Source organism: Canis lupus, chromosome 13 (assembly GCF_011100685.1).
Source record: "Canis lupus familiaris isolate Mischka breed German Shepherd chromosome 13, alternate assembly UU_Cfam_GSD_1.0, whole genome shotgun sequence".
NCBI classification, from domain to species: Eukaryota; Metazoa; Chordata; class Mammalia; order Carnivora; family Canidae; genus Canis; species Canis lupus.
The window spans coordinates 41,463,733-41,484,593 of record NC_049234.1 but is presented as its reverse complement, the minus strand read 5'-3'; the positions used below and the strand labels follow the sequence as shown (position 1 = coordinate 41,484,593).

At 39.5% G+C, this 20,861-nt stretch overlaps 1 long non-coding RNA gene across 1 annotated transcript; it reads left to right on the top strand.

Annotated features, from left to right (window-relative positions):
- Positions 1–407: 407 nt before the first annotated feature.
- On the top strand, positions 408–3,810 carry LOC111098464. The gene is made up of 3 exons (XR_005368361.1): positions 408–1,352; positions 1,796–1,918; positions 3,371–3,810. It is a non-coding gene; the product is annotated as an uncharacterized LOC111098464 (long non-coding RNA).
- The last annotated feature ends 17,051 nt before the right edge of the window (positions 3,811–20,861 follow it).

Here is a 20,861-nt window from a genome sequence, read left to right as displayed (position 1 = left end):
TTTATTTCTAATCTCCTGGCAAATATAGTAACAGATAATTTCATTTTGTCCATCTTGTCTTCAAAGATACAGCAGAGGTAAGAGAAGGTGCTTACTTTGTTGTTGTTGTTTTTTCATATATCACAGAATAAAAGCCTAAGTCTGTGTACATGATTTTTATGAAATTGGAGGCTTATTTACCTAATTTAGACAACAATCTTTTGAAATATCTTTGTTTCTGTCCCAACTATTCTGCTCTAACCAGCCAAGGGGTATAAGAAAATAAAATAAGTGATAAAATGTAATGTCCGAGATGTAATCTACGTCTGAAATACACACATATATGTATTTGCAATGCATGTATTTTGCATGACTGTATTTTGTAAAACTGCATGTTCATTTTCAGATGTTATAATTTTTAAATTATATATATAGACAGTGTCAGCAATATAAATATTCAGTGTTGTTTTAACAGCGGTATACATTTAGACAGCACTTTCATTTTATCTCCAGTATTTATGCACAAACACATTAAAAGTAGACAACTATGTTATATATCACTCATATTCTCCATTTAATTTTATTTTAATCTGTCTTCTGTGCTTTCCATCTCAGAGTCAATAACTCTTTCCTCCCGCCTCACATGCCCTGTCAACTTTCTTGTATCTGAGTAATTTTAAATGAAATCCTATTTATCACTGCGTGCTTGGTTTCTTGTACCCCTGTTGACACCAAGATTATTAGACTTTATTTCGTATGTATAAAATAAGAAAAAAAATCCTTGTACCACTACCCATTAAAATCAGCATCATACCTCTATTATCTTTTGTTCTTTAAGAAGTATCTAACAAAAACTCCTAAAACTGTTGGTCCTGTTCTTTCCTGCTACCGCTGATAGACCTTAGATTTTAGACTTATTTTTATATTACGTGAATATGGGCAGGATAAAGTCTATGAAAAGAATCAAGGTTGTATCTGGGGATGATAGCAAGCCATCATCATGGGCCCCCAGAGTTGCTGGTACTGGTGATGATCCAGGGCATAGAATCCCTGGTTGCATCGATGCAATTTTAAAATTACAGTTAGGGCTAACACATGACAAATCCAGGCAAACAATGAGTTTTTTTATAAACACGGTGTTGAGTAACCTCTTCAATAACATATTTTCCTTAAATTGTTTCTGTTTTCTCTCCTTTGGATCACATACATATTTTAAGCTACCAAACTTCATCGGCAATGAATCAAGTAGGATTTCATGTTCCTCTAATAACCAGGAACGTTTAGGACCACTGTCTTCCTTGCGTGTTCGGAATCCTCAGCGTCACGAGTACCTGAGTCCCTAAGGTTTGGTCAATGAAGACACAACACCAGAGGTGAGTTTTAACAGTATATAATACAAGTGCTTCAGGAGCTCACTACTTTCAACCCAGCACCTGAACTGAGAAGACTCAAGTGCCTGTTCACAGAGATGCCAGAAACAAAGGCTCAGCCTTCCTCTAGATTCCATTACTTTGGCTTCATCTAGTTCCCATTGACCACAATCTATCTAATGAGAACATTTAACAACCAGGCATATTCATAAAAAAAGAACTTATTTCCCTAAATCGGAAGCTTCCAGATGTAAACATTTCCAGGCTTAATTCTTCATAACCTCACAGACACCCCATTTTCTTCCTTCCTTCCCCTTTCCTTCCTCTCCTTTCTTCTTTTTTTCTTTCCTTCTTCCTTCCTCTCTTCCTCCCCCCTCCACTTCATTCTCTCTCTTTTTCTTCTTTTTTCTTCCCTCTTTTATAAAATTGGCTTCCTTGTTTTGCAGGAAAGCTAGTGCCTGAGTTGTTAGACGCCCTTCTGTGGTTTTTTGTTTTGTTATTACATGGTTCGTGGAGCAGAGAAAAGAGAAGTCTGAAAATAAAAGAATCTTAGAAGACCTTGTTTCAAGGTATGTAACTGCATATGGATTGTAAAATGAAGCCTAAAAAAATATTTCTGGTAAATTTGTCTTTTGCTCAGATTGGTAGTGGGGGTGGGGAGTTCCCTTGCTAAACTTCAAGATTTATTCTCCACTCATGACATTCTAAACATTACACAGACTTTACTAATGATGCTATCCCTACCTATCAGAATTTTATATTCCTAGGCAATGAATTGTAAAAGCCGGTACAAAAAAATAATCATTTCAGGGACAAGAGAGAGAGAAAGGGCAGTAATAATGCATTACAGGGAGGCCAGGGTAAATAAAACCTTGGTATTATTTTATATTATAGGATGATAGAAATGGGAGAGTGAGAGAGGAAGTCAGGGAAATGTAGAAAGCACTAGAAAAAAAATTGTTGAGAAAAGAGAGGAACTTCCACAACAGAGGAAGTGAGAATGGGAAAATGGAAAAAAAAAAAAAAAAAAAAAAAAGCAAAACACAATCATTTAAGGAGAATAAGAAGAGTAGAAAAAAAAAAAAAAAAAGCAAAGGTCAAAAGTGAAGGAAAAATACCAGAAAAATAAATGGTAGGAAGAGTTAGAAAGGGAAAACAGGAAGGAGGAAAGAAGGAAGGAACAGATAAAATATTAAATTCAGCAAACCAAAGATGCTTTAATCAGATAGGAATGAAAAGAATGATACAACATCCAATCCTTTTTATTTGAATTTGTATCAGAAACGAATGACTAGTATACTTAAATTCATTTCACATGGGAAAAATAAACAAAGTGCAAATCATTCAAATACTTTTTATGAGGAATAAAATTTACTTTCAGCTTTTATGATTTTCCCAGTGTTTCAGTTGTGTGTGTGTGTGTGTGTGTGTGTGTGTGTATTTACAGATTCAAGGCTGCTTCCACCAGTAATTTTCAATTATATCTTTATATTTAACAAAATGATTATTTAATTGGACTTTTCTCAAGGATTTAACACAGAAGAAGGCATAGATTAATATTCATTTCAATTCTACAATTTGAGGTTTTGAAGAGAGGGACCTGCCTGATTTGAAACAATTAAACGATTAATTAAGTTTTCCCAATAGAGTGAAACCTCTGCTATTAAAATTAAAATTTGTTTTATCGGGGAATAGCTGTCTGTAACCTCTGTAATATTAATAGCCAAATGCAAAAGGAAATAATGAATGAAAATAGCCCACAGGAGAAATAGAAACCGTTTGTATCAGGAGAGGCTGAGATTTAGAACTTAAATTATTTCGCAAATACAATATAAGACAGCCGTATGACGACAGAAACGAAGCAAGTGTCAGTGGTCAGAGAAAGTGTTGCAGAGGTTTTTATGATTAGTGATAGGACGCATTGAAGTTTTTTGTTCTTATGTAATTAACACTTGCTAACGACTTAGGATCAATGTGATTAATGGACCGTTCTCTCTGCAAATTTGTTTTCTGTGCTGCAGGAAGAAATGCCAAGCCACAGTGGTGGAAAAAAAATAATAATAATTAAGGCAAGAACAATGACTCTACGAAGAAAAAAAGCAAAATCTGTCAAAATAGCTCTACAGCAAGTCCAAGAGGAGCCCAGCTCTCTTTCTGGATGTTGCCTCTGATGAGAAACAAGGGAGAAAAGCTTTACCAGTACTCACTGGAGATTTTCATTTATTTTAACAGCAGCACTTCCAAGATCAGTGATTTGTAAAATGTGCCCAGAGCTGAGCCCTTAGGAGCACTTCCAAAGAACAACCTATCTGTTCCCCTTTGCCAACTCTGTATTTATTATTGAATATACACAATACATTCATGCCTCTGGCCTCTGGACAGATTTTTGGGCTTTTTTTGGTTTGTTTCTTTTTCCATTACAAAGGATCCCCGTTATCCTGTCTTAGCATCGGAAAGCATGAGGCAGGTAAACATACACACACAAACACAGAAGCATACATAAACTCCAGGAATAAAGTAAAACCAGATGGACTCCCCCTGGTGCTAACCCAGGAGGTGATGCCCGTGGAACGGTGCTGGTCTGCCATCGGGGTTGATGAGCAAATGGATGGAAATCTGAATTTCCCAGACACCTGGGTCCTCTATGAATTAGTGAGTATGGGTTGAGATAAGGAGACATGGTTGCCCAAATCCTCTGCCAGCTACAAGGACCAGCTGCGGCAACCACAGCACACAGTTGCCTGTTCCCAGAGGGGAAAGGCTGTTGAGGCTCAAAATGAAGATTTCTGAAATCAGAGATGCAGTTTCTGTTTTCTTCTTCCCTTTTAGTCCCTCAGATACTTGTAGGAAATGAGTTGATGCTTACGGGTCCTGCACAGATCATGTCACCGAAGCCCGGGGGTAACTTGGCCCATTTTCTCTTTTCTCTACATGTACTGTGATCACCAGGCTTCTAGAATTCCATCACCTCCAAGGAAATTTGTAAAATGAGGCAAACTATTGATTTGAGTAAATCATATTTTCATAGATGTTCAAAAATAAATAAATAAATAAATAAAAAAAAAAAAAAACAAAAAAACTCTGAGCCAAAGAAAGCCACTGGGAAGTGTAGCCTGGTAGGGTGGCCTGCTGTACTGCCCTCCCCCTGAGAGTGGGCCTTCATCCAAGACCAGAGGCCGTCAGGAGAAAAGAAAGAGGGGAAGCCCCGCACAGGCCTTTGGTACCAGTTCTGAAACCAGGGCCCGATGCAGTGCCTATGCCATGTATTAGGGGCTATGGTGTCTCCCCAAAATTCATGACTTGAGGTGTTGATACAAGAGAGCCTGGTTCTCATCTCAGGAGTTGAAGAATGAATGTCACCCACACACGGGACTGAGCAAAGGGTTAGAAGTTTATTAAGCAAAGATGCATAGAGAGCTCTCAGGAGTGAGGGGGTCCCTACATGTTGCCCCTGAGGGCCTGTAGGGTTGGGCTTCTATTGGAAGCCAACCAGGGAACCTCCATCCTTGCAACAGCACCTATTGTTTCACCATTGAGGGAGGACTGGTGATAGGGTCGGTGATGGGGTCTGGTTATGCTTCGTGGGTCACAGGCGACTGTCATAAAAAGGCGCCCTCCCCGCCCACACCCGGGGCAGGTGGCCTGGCTTGCTGCCTTATGTCTGGGCTCCTTACACCTCAGCATCTGGGGGATTTTTGTGAGCCTGCTTCCGTGGCCCCCTTCCTGGCCCAGCCTGCCCACCTGTCCCCAGCTCAGGGCTCAGCTCAGTGTCTCAGGATGTGGACAAGTCTTTAAGGAGGAAACTAAGTTAAAATGATGTCATCGGGGTTGGGTGTGGGGGGATTGTGGATGGAAAATCATCGACAGGAAATCTCTGAGCTAAGGAGATGCATGGCCCAACCACCCTGAAGGATTCCTGTGAGCTCGGGCCCGGCCACCGAAGCCACCTGTGGGTGATGGGGTTGAGGGACCCGTCGGGTCTTCAGGGCTGCCTGGTGGCCCCGCTGCAGCATTGAGGCTGCACCAGCTCCGCGGGACGCATTCCTGCTAAACCTGGACCAGGTGTCCCTTCTCTCCACAGCCTCCGCACCCTGGGTCCCCCGCAGGTGTCCAGGCCTGAGCCCCGGGGACAGGTGCCTCCTGGCCTGAGGCCCGGGGACAGGTGGCTCCTCCAGGCCTGAGCCCAGGGGACAGGTGCCTCCTCCACCCCTGAGCCCTGGGGACAGGTGCCTCCCCCCTCCCTCCCTCCCTGCTCCCTCCTTCCCTTCCTTCCTTCCTTCTTCCCTCCTTTCCTCCCTTCCCTTCTTTCCTTCCTTCTATCCTTCCTTCCTCCTCCTTCCTCCCTCCCCCTTTCTTCCTATCTTCCTCCTTTCTTCTTCCCTCCTTTCCTCCCTCCCTTCCTCCTATCCTTCCTTCCTTCCTTCCTCCTTCTTCCTCCCTCCCTCCCTTCCTTCCTCCCTCCCTTCCTTCCCTTCCTTCCTTCTCCTTCCTTCCTCCTTCCTTCCTTCACTATAAAACTCTGAATGTAGGGGCTTACCTTGGGCACATCTAATGTGGCACTTACTCTGTGACATTGCCTGTGCCAGAAAGCTTAATGTGCATTCTAAAATCTAATCTCATAGCTTGGATCAATGGGCAGGCCTTGAATTCAGACTCACCTCAGTTCCGGTGTAGGTTTTGCTTCTCCCTGTCTATATGAGTCTGAGGCTATGACGTAACATTTCTGGGTCTCAGTTTCCTCATCAATAAAACATGCTCTACAGTATAGCTTTGAGAGTTATATGAGATGATGTATAGAAAATGCTTGGTAGAGTGTTTGGCACATAGTAAGACAAAATATATTAATTGTGATGATGAGCATGATGAAGATAAAAAAAAGGATGTGTTGATGCCTCTATTCAATAGTATAAATATTGAAGGTCAGAAGAGTGTGTAATTGGTCCACGGTCACACGGCTGGTAGGTTATGTTATTGGAATTTTAACCTAAGTGTGCAAGCTTAACCACTTTGTTATAGTGCCTCTTAACTCATGGCTATTGTACCTCCACTATGTACAGCAATGATGTTAGCTCTGGAATTACAAAATAAATAATGATATGAGTCTCCAAACTAAAGGAACTTCTATCTCGTGACTTATCCCCCTAAATACTTTTGCCACTGATGTCGAGATGCAGGTTACACTTTCCTTCTTACACTAAGTGGGCACAATTATTTTTTAAGAAAGCTGTACAATCATATTTTCATTTTACATCACTTATTTATTTCTGCTTTTATGGGAGGGTATGCCCTAGGGGTATCATGTGAATTGATTCTAGACTAAGCACCACGTTTAATAGTATTGGGTTTCCTTTTAGGCTTTCAGAGTTCCATAGCATATTTCTTTTGTTTTCACAGGATGGCTTATTTACTTGATATCCTCAGGATCCATTTGGTGGTATGAGCCAATAAATGCTTGATGATTATATACTCTACTTAGAAGAGCCAGACAGCTGTCTGAAGAGAATATGAAAGAAGAAGCTTTCCTATTATTAAATATTAAAACCATAAAAATTCCAGCAATATGGCAACAAATGAATTAAAGGAAGGCAACTGAGAATTAAAACTGCAAGCCTGCCATTAACCCACCCCGGGAGAGATTGCAGTATTCTCAGCACGCTGAACAAGGAGACTCAATGCAATTGCTTCATTCTCAAGGCACAGTGAGTTAAGAGGAGCTCTGACCCAAAGTTATAAAAATGACTGTTTTGTTTTATTTTTTCCTTCTTTAGCAAAGTATAAGAAAAAGCACAACTTTGTATGCTTCCATTCCATTACTTTTGTAAGCTGAAATATAAGAATTATTTTGAGTAGAATAATACTTTTGGTACCAATTTGATAGTGCTCTAAAAGGATCTTTAGTTTACTAGCAAATTTAGTCTCACATGCATAGTAAACTATCAAGTTCAGGACTGAATAGGTTTTTAGATAATTTAGTAAATAGAAAAGGAACAGACTGTTCTTCAGTTATTTTAATGACATTCGAAGAAACTGGGAAAATGTCGGGCCTAGATATTCTAGGCACTGTGTCTTTGGGAAGATTACTACATCATTTTCTTTATCATTTAAATGAGTGTAGTGAAATGAAAGTGTCATTTATAAATAAAAGTTCTCTTAAAGGTGTTAGAATTTAAATAAAGCAAAGGCAAATTCCAGTAACTTTATTATTAGTAATAATCAGTTTGCAGATCTCCACCATATATCATGCCTCACCAGTATATCAAGACCCAGAGGGAGAGAACCACTTGACATTAATACTTACACAGTTAACAATTAGGTGTCCTGACAGATGCCTCAATAGGGTGCAGTGCAGGCACCAAAGTGGTGCAGTCATTACAAAGATGCAAAGATACTCAGTGGAGGCCTTTTTTTTTTTTTAAAGATTTTATTTATTTATTCATGAGAGACACACAGAGAGAGAGAGAGAGAGAGGCAGAGGGAGAAGCAAGCTCCATGCAGGGAGCCCGACATGAGACTCGATCCCGGGTCTCAAGGATCACACTCTAGGTTGAAGGCAGGCGCTAAACTGCTGAGCCACCCAGGCTGCCCTTTTAAAGCACAAAACTTTTAAAGTGAATTCATTTGCTTTGATTTATAACACCTGAGTCTTGATCAAAGCTATGAAGTGTTATTATTATTTTTTTTAAGGAATAGATATTCCTTAAAAAGAGTCACTATACGGATGGACCCTGTAATGAGCCAGAAATTGAACATATGTCAGTGATGAAAGAGAAAAATGTAATCAATTAATTTTAGGTCCTGGAGAAGTTAAGATGTTTTTGGAGTTGGCTTGTTGTAAAAAAGAAGAAATTGTAAAGAATTGAGAAGAATTGTAAAAGAAGAAATTGTAAAGGAAATTGTAAAGGAAAATTGTAAAGTGGAGATCTGAAGTGATATACTTTAAACCAAGATTTTTAGGAGTTTTCCAGCGTCTGGTATTGAAAAAAGCCTGAGATAAGCTGTGGATATGACTAGCAGAGATGAGGTGGAAGACAAGTCATTGAAGAAGTCAAAGAATGGATTGCTTGGGTTTCTGGCCTGGCACGGAAGGAGCTTGGAAGTTGTCATCCCATTCCGTTCCATTGCATTCCACTCATTTCAGTTTGGTGACTAAAAACCAACAACCTTTCTTTGATTGGTCAAAGTTGAGGTCACAGGGCAAACTGCTGCCTGCAAAAATGGAGACACAGACAGGCAGACACAGAGAAATCGTAACTTATGGGACCACAGAGCCACTAGTGGAAGTCTTCGAGGGAACCAGTACTGGGGTATGAAAACTGGATCTGTACTTGATGAATTGGTGGAAGCTCAGTGTGGAAAAATCTGAGTTAAAATACAAAAATAAAAACAAACAAACAAATAAAAAACACCAGTTGGATCCAGTCTTAGGGCAAAATACCTATACTTTTGTGAGTTTTACCTCTGAGACTCTACCAGATTCTCACAGTGAAGACTGGAGAAAAATCCCCTCATACTTCCAACAGGGGAAAAAGAAAATAGCCACAGTATTCTATTCTTCAGCAGGACTTCCTTCAGGAGAATCTACTTCACTTGAGCCTGACCTGCTGGGGTTTTATCTGAGCCACACTGACCTGGGAGAAGGTCAATTCCCAACTCCATCCCCCTATAACCATCTTGTCCCCCTGTAGGGGGGCAGGGCACAGAAATCTAACAGGTGAAGTTTACAATCCAAAGACACAGATTCACTAAAAGACTGAGATTTATTCATAGGAATACTTCCCCTCCCCACAACACCTCAGCATCAGGTTACTAAAGGCTTATGGATTGCAATTCTTTTTACTCAGTATGTCATTTTTGGCTTTCAACAAGAAAATTACAAGGCACACTAAAATGGCAAAAACACAAACAAAACAAAACAAAACAAAAAAACCAACACGGTTTGAAGAGATAGAGCAAACATCAAAACCAGAGTCAGATAAGGCAGGAATGTTGGAATCATCAGACTAACAAGATAACTATGATTAATATGCCAAGGGCTCTAGTAGAAAAAGGAGACAACAACAAGCACAGATGGGATGGAAGCAGAGATGGAAATTCTGAGAAAGACTCAATAGGAAATGTTAGAGAGAAAATAAACTGTAACAGAAGTCAATAATATCTGGCCAAATACCTTTGAGGAAAGAATCTCAAAACTTGAGGATGTATCAATAGAAACTTCCAAAACTGAAAGGCAAGGGGAAAAAAAGAATGAAAAAAATATATCAATATCCAAGAACTGTAGAACCATTCTCAAAGATGCCGTTGCATACATGTAACAACAGAAATACCAGAAGGAGAAAAAAGAGAAGGAACAGAAGAAATATTTGAAGCAGTCATGTCTGAGAGTTTCCTCAGTGTCGGATGCCAAACCACAGACCCAGGAAGGCTAGAGAACATCCAAAAAACAGCTCTCTCCAGGTATATCATATTCAAACTGCAAAAGCTCAAAAACAAAGAAAAAATCTTGAAAGAAGTCAGAGGATGAAAACCATCCAGGAGCAAAGATAAGAATTGTATCAACTTCTCAGAAACCATGCAAATGAGAGGAGGGTGGGTGGAGTGAAAATTTTAATTTTAAGGGGAAATTTTTAAGTGTTGAGAGAAAAAAAAGAACAAAAACACCGATCTAGAATTCTATAGCCTGTGAGATTATCCTTTATAAGTGAAGGAGAAATAAAGACTTTATCAAACCAAAAAAAAAAAAAAATCAGATCATGTATTGCCAGTTGATCTTTCTGGCAAGGAATCTTAAAAGAAGTTCTTTAGAGAACAGGAAAATGATAGAGGGCAGCAGCTCAGATCTACCTATGGAGTGGAAAAGCATTAGGGAAAGAATTAGTGAAGGTAAATTAAAAACTTATTTTTTCTTATTCTTAACTAAGTAAAAATAGGTCGTTCAAAATAATCATAGCATCAATGCATTTGATGATTACATTGATTTGAGAGGAAGCAATAATGTAAGGGACAGGAGGAAGGAAATTAGGAAAACTTGGTTATTATAAGGAATGTGCACTGTGACCGGGTATAGTATTTTTTGAAAGTGGATTTGGATTAGTTGTAAATGTGTATAAGAAACTCTAGGGCAACCACTAAAAAAAGCTGGTAAAAGAAGTATAATTGATACACTAGGAGCTGATGGGCCTGGATATTAGAAGTGTCATCCGCATGAATATTGAAATGGCCAAGAGCAAAGACAGAAGTTATGGCGGGAAAATAGCCTTGAGCCAGAAACTTAAATATTCAACAGATGAAAGGAAAGAATCCTGAAATCTGTAGAAGTTACAAAAAGGATGGTAAGTGGTATGATTTGATGAAAGAGACTCACATCTGGGATATTTTAGGAAGGAGGGGATGAACACAATCTGATGCAGCAAATAAAGAAGTGAGACCTTTGTGTTGTAGACCGTAGGGAACAACTGAGTATATGACTAAGTTCGTATTTTAGGAAGTAGAAGCTGAGGGATCCCTGGCTGGCGCAGCGGTTTGGCGCCTGTCTTTGGCCCAGGGCGCGATCCTGGAGACCCGGGATCGAATCCCACATCGGGCTCCCGGTGCATGGAGCCTGCTTCTCCCTCTGCCTATGTCTCTGCCTCTCTCTCTCTCTCTCTCTCTGTGAATGAATTTTAAAAAAAATCTTAAAAAAAAAAAAAGGAAGTAGAAGCTGGGAAAGGAGAAGCACTTGGGTTGGGTCTCTGGTTACACATGAAGCATTAAAATCCCAGCCAGGATCATTGTCAGTTTTTGACCAAGGTGACCGAGGAAATGGCAACTGAAGCAGGAAAAAGCAGGGCGTGGATTTTGAAAAGGATTTGGGGCAAGGATGAAGAATTCAATTTTGAGCAATTGAATGTTAGATTCCTGCGGGACAGAGAAGTGAATGTGAAGAAGAGGGAGGAATTCCGGGTGACTCCTCGCTTCTTGTACTGCGTAACCTGGTAAAGGGTAGTTTCCAAGACTGTGATCGGGAACACCTAGGAATGATCAAGTTTAGTGCTAAATGTAATAAGCTCATTTTAAGAAAGGTGACGCCTAGGTGGGTACCTGTGAGCAAAATATTCTGTATCAGGTAGGTTTAGGTTCAGAAGAGTAGAGCAGAAATGCCCCCAGCATTGTGATGTCAGTAAGATAGAGCCCTCCCTCTCTCTGATGGTCAGGAGACCGGAAGGTAGGGCTCCAGGTCTGAGGCCACACGTGGTCAACCTGGATACGCCTCAATTAGGAACTGCTGTCCAGCTTTCAATTGTTGGAATTTAATTTAATTTCAATCTTGGGAAGACAAAAAGCAAACTTGCAGACTTCTCCGTGACAGTTGGGTATGTTAGGCACAGATTAGTTAATTGGACATAAATCTTTTCTAGATTTCTAAGGTGAAGTTACTTTCATTTTCATTTTACAGACGAAGGGAAAGACTCAGAGAAGCTAAGTAGCCTGCTCCAAGGTCAGTCAGTTAGCAAATGGCAGAAATCAGTTTTCCAAACCATGATCTCTGCTCTTTCTTTGTCATCTTCTTCCATTCGTGGATTTCCAACATTGTGTGTGGGGTTTTGGGAGAGGGTTTTTTTTTTTCTTGTTTTGTTTTCATTTTTGTTTTGTTTTGTTTTGTTTCTTAAATGTGAGAAAGTTGAATGAGTATGGCTAAGACATTGGGTATAGAAGAACGCAAATTATTGCAGGAGCCTATAGAATTCATGGGTGAAGAGTAGGGATGGCACTGATTAATTATATAACTTGGGCTAGATTATCTATTAGGGATGTTTCTTTATTGGAACTTCTGGTGCATCTTTTTGGTGTGTGTGTTCTTTTTTTTTTTTTTTTTAAATTTTTTATTTATTTATGATAGGCACACAGTGAGAGAGAGAGGCAGAGACATAGGCAGAGGGAGAAGCGGGCTCCATGCACCGGGAACCCGACGTGGGATTCGATCCCGGGTCTCCAGGATCACGCCCTGGGCCAAAGGCAGGCGCCAAACCGCTGCGCCACCCAGGGATCCCTGGTGTGTGTGTTCTAATGGAATTAGAGAAAGACAAAGTTTACATTTCCGAGGCAAGTGTCTATGGATGTATGTGTATGTATCCATTGCTTAGATGATGTATCATTTCACCTAGGTCTTTTAAGTTTGAAAAGGTTGAAACATCCATAAACTCACAACTGTAATGTGAATTTAGAAAAATAGAAGCTCTTTTTCTTCCTTGGAACTGACAACGCCTAGACTCATTTTATTTATTTATTTATTTATTTATTTATTTATTTATTGACAGTCTACTGTGGTTTTATTTTATTTATTTTATTTTTTAAAAAAGATTTTATTTATCATGAGAGAGAGAGAGAGAGAGAAAGAGAGAGAGAGGCAGAGACACAGGCAGAGGGAGAAGCAGGCTCCATGCAGGGAGCCCAACATGGGACTCGATCGTGGGTCTCCAGGATCACCCCTGGGCTGAAGGCTGTGCTAAACCTCTGAGCCACCCAGGGATTCCCCCCACCCCCCGATTTATATTTATGGTGAGAGACTGGTAAAGTAATAACCTTCTACTGGCTTCTATTAAAAAGAAAACCACTGACCCAAAATGGCATCACTCAGGTTAAAGCGGCAAGTCAGTCCAAGACTAAATACTGAACTTAGATGGATTTCAACCCACCAGGAGCCTAACCTTTAGCCTTCAGTCAGGAATTTTCTGATCAATGCCAGTAAGGTAATCTGTCACATGGGTCCTCTTCATCAGTCAAAGGAAGTTGAGATAATCCCCAAATGAAGGTGACCTCACCTAAAATAATCCTTTTTTTCTGTTTATACTTCCTTGTCCTGCCTCTGAAATCCTTTCCCTTTCTGTAGCTCCCCTCTGTGAACTTTATGGGGTGCTGCCCCATTCAGGGGTTGATGAATAAGGCCAATTAGAGCTTTACCATTTACTTGGTCCAATATTTGTTATTCAACACTAGATAAGTACTATTTCCATACGTCTAAAAGTTACATTTTTTTCCCCCACATAGCCTAAAAGACTGAAACTCTAAAGTACTGATAAAAGCTTAATTTATCATGCATTGTCTCTATTCTGCTAAAACAACACACACTGATCTCAGGGATGAATCTGTTGGAATTTGTAATGCTTTTTCACACATCTACAAACAAGTGTCGGCATATGTCAGACTTCATGAAATGGCCATATTCTTACAATAGCTGCCTATTATGCAGTATCTTATAAGAAGGAAAACGATTTTTGGACATGAAAGTTGTGAATGTATGTAGGCTACGCTTTAAGGTTAATAGAAAAGCTAGAAAAAAGAATTATCTATGAAATTAAAATAATTTATTATCTGTATTAACATCATCAGCATCACTTAAGAAGTTGTCATCTAGGAAGTACCCAAGAGAAGAATTAGTTCAGAGTGACTGGAGATATCTGAGAAAACAACAACCAAGTTATTTTGCATTTGTTAGAAACCAAGAAAATTCTAACTTTTTTAAGGCAAAGGTATTCATTCGTCCATTCTTAATCCATTCATTTACCCATTCTTTAATTTATACAACACTTGATTAATTGCCTCCTTTATACCACATACTGGGGCTGTGGGATAATGGCTTTTAACCAAGGATAAATGCCCACCCACTTAGTGGGCATTCAGAAATCTGATTTATTTGGTTGGGGCCACGGATGCACACTTCACATAAAGAAAAACCATTCCACCAAAGAGGCTGTAATAGCACGGACACTGAGAAACATTATATTTCAGAAATGCTGTGTGTACGGTCTCTTAACTACAAGAGACTCGTAGATTGATGGAAGCGTCAGATAGACCGGAACATGTTATCCTAGATGGCAAGTGCTTGTAGGCAGCCGCTCATTGGCTGTTACAGAATGGCCCAGCCGAGAGGCAAGGGGGCATGGAAGCCATCTCAGGCTGCTAAACCATGAACTGGAAGGAGTCAGCCAGGAAGAGAAGAGAGGCGACAAGTGTTCCAGGAGGAAGAGCTGGGGTGGCCGTGGCAAGGAAGCGTGAGAGAGGACGATGGTGTGTCCTGTCAAGTAAAAGTGAATGGTTGACTTCTCATAGGTAAATGCAGAAATGGGATGAAAAGGCCTGGAGACAAAGTCTAGGTCACATTGGAGATGGGGAGGCGACCTAAGAGGCGGTAGCAGTAATCTGGTGAGTAACTAGCCAGGCCTCACCTCAAACAGTGGCGGAGAGGAAGGAGTGAGGGGGCAACTCGAGAAAACATGGTAGCTTTCTTTGCCTGATACCTACACAGGTTTGCCTCAATACCCACAAGTGGAGTGTTCCGTGAAACCTTTTGCAAACTGAAATGGCATAAAATGAAGAAGTAATTATCATTAATTTACATGGAAAACTTGTTGAGTGTTCCCAGACCCGAACAACCTCTCAGGCTCTTCTGATCCTCAGGACACATCTCACTAATGGATGCAGAATAGGTGGAGATGGAGCACAGATGCTCACAGTCACAGCTCAGAGCTCCTGCAGCTTGATGCTGACATGCTGAGTTGTAGCTCCTGAGAAGGAGCTTGGCTGGGCCCCTCTCGCTGCTCCAGACTGTGTGCTTCCCCTATGACAGCTCACTGCAAAACAGACGCCGGCTGCTCTTTAAATTTTCACCTTTTTTGGATTTCTTTTGGTTAGCGAAAACAGGTACTAATAACCCAAGTCTTCCAGAAAAGCAAAGTGGCTTAATAGAAACTTATGAAAAGCAGGGGTACCTGTGTGTCAACATACAACCAAATATCCCAAAGCAAATACCCCAAGTATCCTTTTTTGAGGCCACCAGGAAGGCCTATTCATCCTGAATGTATGTCTTACTATTTCTTGTTGTCTGAAACACCTTTAACACCAAAAGAGTAAATTCATTCCAGCAGGTCTGTTTGGAATGGAAATCTATTGATTTGGATAAAGACAATATATCAAGTTTAGCTATAAGAAATAGCAAGTATTAAGTCAGCGAATTTAGGGGAGCATGTACAGATCACCACAACCTTAGAGAAAATCAGGGTGGGATAAAAAGAAGACTGTAGAATGTTTGCATTTTTATGGTTCCAAGAGTGAGATAAGCCCAGATGAAAGTAGTAATTTGAACACATGAAAGAGTAGATCCTATTGAGCCTGAACTGCCCATGATTATGCTTATAGTGACTCCAAACCCAGGTGAAGAATATTATGGCGAAAAATATATATTTACATATGTATATAAGTTAATTCAACATAAAATATAGAAAATCTACATTGAAAGATTTGGGGTTTTTTTGTTTCTTTGTTTTTGTTTTAGTCATAAAAGAATAAGATCATTTTAGGATGGTCTACAGTTGGGTCAGTGAAACTGTATGGAATCTACATTTTGGGGAACTTCTTGGGACCTCAGACTTGCCTACTGAGGTGATAATCATTTGAGTGCTTTAAGAATCCATGTTGGGATATCTAATTGGCCCCATATTGTCAGGGAACAGAGGAAAAATCTAAAATATATGATGTACGTGATTCAACCATTTAAATGCAATTACCTTTGGAGGAGGCAAGAAATTGAATTTATACTCAAATGTAAATTATTAATATCAGAATCTTTTTTGAGGATGTATTTTGATAATGGAAGAGAAATGCCCAGGTTTTGTTGTTGATGTTATTTTTTCTTAAAATGAATTTAAAAAAAATAAGGAAAGACAGAATGGGATTCTGAATCTAATCTTCATCTGTAACATTATTATTATTCTTAGATTACTGAATGTGAGACAGAAATCTTAAATTGTTAGACAAAACATTGATAGTAAGTTTTATCTTAGAAGATTTGCTTGACTGCACTGATGGATATTTACCCCAAAGATACGGATGCAACGAAATGCTGGGACACCTGCACCCCGATGTTCACAGCAGCAATGTCCACAATAGCCAAACTGTGGAAGGAGCCTCGGTGTCCATAGAAAGATGAACGGATAAAGAAGCTGTGGTTTATGTATACAATGGAATATTCCTCAGCCATTAGAAAGGACGGATACCCACCATTTGCTTCGACGTGGATGGAACTGGCGGGTATTATGCTGAGTGAAATAAGTCAATCGGAGAAGGACAAACATTATATGGTCTCATTCATTTGGGGAATATAAATAATAGTGAAAGGGAATAAAGGGGAAGGGAGAAGAAATGGGTAGGAGATATCAGAAAGGGAGACAGACCATGAAAGACTCCTAACTCTGGGAAACGAACTAGGGGTGGTGGAAGGGGAGGCAGGTGGGGGGTGGGGGTGAATGGGTGATGGGCACTGAGGGGGGCACTTGACAGGATGAACACTGGGTGTTATTCTGTATGTTGGCAAATTGAACACCAATAAAAAATAAATTTATTATTAAAAACAAAAAGATTTGTTTGAGATGTAAAATGTAGCAGTGACATGAAGATAACAGTGAATATTTGGATATGATTTGTTTTCTTTTATATTATTTGTAACATCAGATGACTTTTAATAAGTAAAAATAGACATTTTATAATGTTTTATTAAAATTATTTTAATACCATTGAGAATTACAAAAATGATGATTGAATCTATGTCTTGCTAAATCATAGATTATGCAATATATATTATGTATTTCATATTCACATGAAAAGATTTTCAAAAGAGGCCCTTCCTTCCTTCCTCCCTTCCTCTCTTTTTTTTTAAGATTTATTTATGTATTCATGATAGACACAGAGAGATAGAGAGAAAAGCAGAGACACAGGCAGAGGGAGAAGCAGGCTCCATGCAGGAGCCTGATGTGGGACTCGATCCCAGGACTCCAGGATCACGCCCTGGGCCAAAGGCAGGCGCTAAACCACTGACCCACCCAGGGATCCCCTTCCTGCCTCTGTTTGAGAGAAATAACACACGTGCAAGTTGGGGGAGGGGAAGAGGGAGAGAATCTTCCAGCACTCTCCCCACCGAGCATAGAGCCCAGAGTGGAGCTCTGTGTTAGGACTCATGAGATCATGACCTTACCCCAAACCACAAGTTGGTAGCTTGACCGACTAAGCCCCCCAGGTGCTCCCTACAGAAGTATTTCCTATGAGAATTCAGACAGTACCTCTAGCTCATCTTTTCCCTTTCAAAATAGACTTATATTTGGAACCATTGTAAATCCTAAATAAAAAATAAATAAATTAAAATTAAAATTAAAATTAAAATTAAAAAAATGTTGGTTCTTTTTATATGTGGGTCATCACGGCAGTCATTCCCACATATCAACTGAAATAAATGTCAAGGCTACAGATGAACCATTTGGTAAATTTGTGTTTGGCTAAAACAGTTTTATAGTTTTGCCTTTTGCACTCTTTAACTCAAAAACCTTTCAACCTATTCCTTGTTTTCCGTGGTTTCTCAACCATGTTGTTGGAATAACTTCTGTAACCTCCTCTGAAAGTATTCTGGGCCTTTCAGATATGCTGAACTGCTAAACTTTATGATCTCTTCTGGGGACCTGGGCCTGAATACATAAGTTTATTTTAAATGTCTGGGTACTCTTTATTATTTTTCTTATTGAGGCTGAATTACCTTTTATGATGTTTGGTTTAGCATTTTCCTTTTTTTTTTTAAATCAGTCTCTTGGGTTAAGAATTCCAAGGATGGTAATCCCTGGTTGGCTCAGCGGTTTGGTGCCTTCCTTTGGTCCAGGGCATGGTCCTGGAGTCCTGCGATTTAGTCCTCGTCAGGCTCCCAGCATGGACCCTGCTTCTCCCTCTGCCTGTGTCTCTGCCTCTCTCTCTCTCTCTCTCTCTCTCTCTCTCTCATGAATAAATAAATAAAATCTTAAAAAAAAAAAAGAATTCCAAGGATGGATGGGCCTGCCTTCTTTGTACCAAAATAGTACAATATTTACATTATTTAAAAGAAAAAAAAAGTATCTTGAGCCTCTGCAATGGGCTCTACGCTCAGTGTGGTGTCTGCTTGAGATTCTCTTTCTCTCCCTCTCTTCCTCCTCTTGCTTGCACATGCACGCGTGTTCTCTCTCTTTCTCTCTCTAAGATAAATAAATAAATTAAAAAATATATATGTTGAGTTTTCTTCTCATTATTATAAAATGATTCATAGCTGAAAATACTAGTGCCAAGTCAAGACTCTATTAATCCCTGGTACATTGTTGCTTTTTGCATCATGGACCTTATTTTATGATACTACCTTTTTAATGTTCAGTCTTGGTTGCCTCATAATTTTTTTTATACATATGTTCTCTGTAAACCTGTGCTCTTCAGAAAGCTCACTGAACAGCTACATTTATGTCAGCTAACCCCTTTTTTTAGTCTTTATTTGGATTATTATCATTTGTTTAACACATTTTTAAACATGTCCTCTAACCCATTTTAAAGTTCTTGATTATGATATTGACCAAGGCTTTAACATTCCCCCCCAGCTTAACTAAATTTAGGCAGGCTTTCTCATGAGTAGACCCTGATTTTTTCTAGAACATTTGATTTAGAACACTTAACAATTGTAATTTTTTCTTCTGCCTCTTTGAGATGTAAATCCTTTTAAAAACCCTCCAGTCAGTTTATAATCCAGAAATGTCTTTCTCAAGGACCAGGAAATGGTCTTTGAAATGGAATCATCAAGGAAGATACTCCTCTGGCTCTCAGTTTCTATGGGAGGGTAGGAGACTAATTTTAGGGGAGCCTCATTACAAGCTCTAAAACTTCCTTCTACCTTAGTTTACTTTTCCTTTGGGTAAGGGCACATAAACCCATATAGTCTTCAATCTCTCCCAGCCCAGCTTCTAGAATTCTCTAGTCCTTTATATCAGAAGAGTCTGGTTCAGATTGAATCCTGGCCTCTCTTCCTGATTGCAGTAGCCTTGAATAAAATCTTTGCAGGTTTGATTTTGTCCAGTGTAGTTTTTGCTTTGACAATGTATTACTGATTCTTTAAGTAATAATTTGCTTCTTTATTCTTAAAAAGATGGAATAAATTTCTAACTATTCTCTGAATTCCTTCTTTTCCAGTTAATTACAGTAATGGTTGTTTCATAATTTATCTTCCTTTCTTTCCCCTGCCTGCCTTCTTCTCCTTCCTTCCTTCCTTCCTTCCTTCCTTCCTTCCTTCCTTCCTTCCTTCTATCCTTCTTTACCTCCTTCTTCCCTCCCTCACTTTGTGACTCCCCCCTTCCCTCTTTTCCTTCCTCCTTTGGACAAAGAATATTAAGTCCTGTAATAATCCTTGTCCAGAACTATGCTATTAAAGCAATAGGCTTGGGTGTGAAGTTCTTGTTTTTTATGAATCTACCTTAGTCATTTGCCTTATTAGTCTAATTTGAGTTGAGAATAGCAATTCCTATCATCTCTTCATTAAAAGAGGAGGGAAGGGAGCTTTTCCTCCCATATTCTCATATTTTGCTAAGGGATTTCCATCCCACTCTCCAGAGGAAGCAGCAGTAAAGTATTTGCAAACCCTTTCTGAACACAGGAAGAGTCCCTCACCAGATTGGAGCTATGGAACACATTAAGGTGAATAATTATTTTAAGAAGCAGTAGTGGGTTGTCTCCTTCCTCTTCTTGTGTTGTGTATCTTGTACTTGTCAGCATATGCGTACAGCATTTGCTGTGCAAACACGACTTTTTCCCAGAGAGAATCTTCCTACTTTGGACTTTTACCAGAACCTAGATTAAGGGCATCTTTGGAGAGATGGGAAGGAAAGTAGAAGGAAACATAAGAAGTTCTGCTGACGATCTACATGTAACAGTTTCTTTGCCATATTTTGGGGTAACAAAGCTCACACCATTCTTTAAACCTTATTTTCATTTTTGTGCATTTTAAAAAATTTATTTGTGAGAGAGAGTATTGAGGGAGAGGGACAAAGGGAGAGGGAGAGAGAATCTCAGGCAGACTCTCGACTGAGTGATGAACAGGACACGGGGGGAGGGGGGCTGTCCTCATGTGATCACATGACCCTGAAATCACAACCAGAAGGAAAATCAAGAGTCCGATGCTTAACTGACTGAGCCACCCATGTGCCCTTTTGTGCTGCTTTTAAAATTAGTTAAATACAATAAGGGAGAAGGCATAAATATGCAAAATCTCTGAAATATGAAACAACACCCCCTTTTTCTGAGTAATGAAACCATCATTAATACAGGAAGTTAGAAGATAAACTGCTTTTAGTAGAATATGTAGCATTATTCCAGATCCAGATTCACTTCATATGTAGAATTGAATATAAAGTGATATAGATGTCATTTCTACTCACCTTATCAGTGTCGAAAATATTCCGATTCTCAGTGCAGATCCTCCAATTTAAGTATTTTAATCATTAAAATCCCACTGCACCAGGAGGAAAGAAAAAGACAAGAAAGAAATAATAAAGATGTGCAAACTTTACTCTCCCTTTTCTTAGATATGCTGCTTCAATCTTTTGGAAAAATATGGTAGCTGATTCTGTCCTATTCTCACCTTCCTCTTTTTACTCTTAGATCTCTGGATTTCTTAGCATAAAAGAGGTTCCAATGAAAATAAACACACGA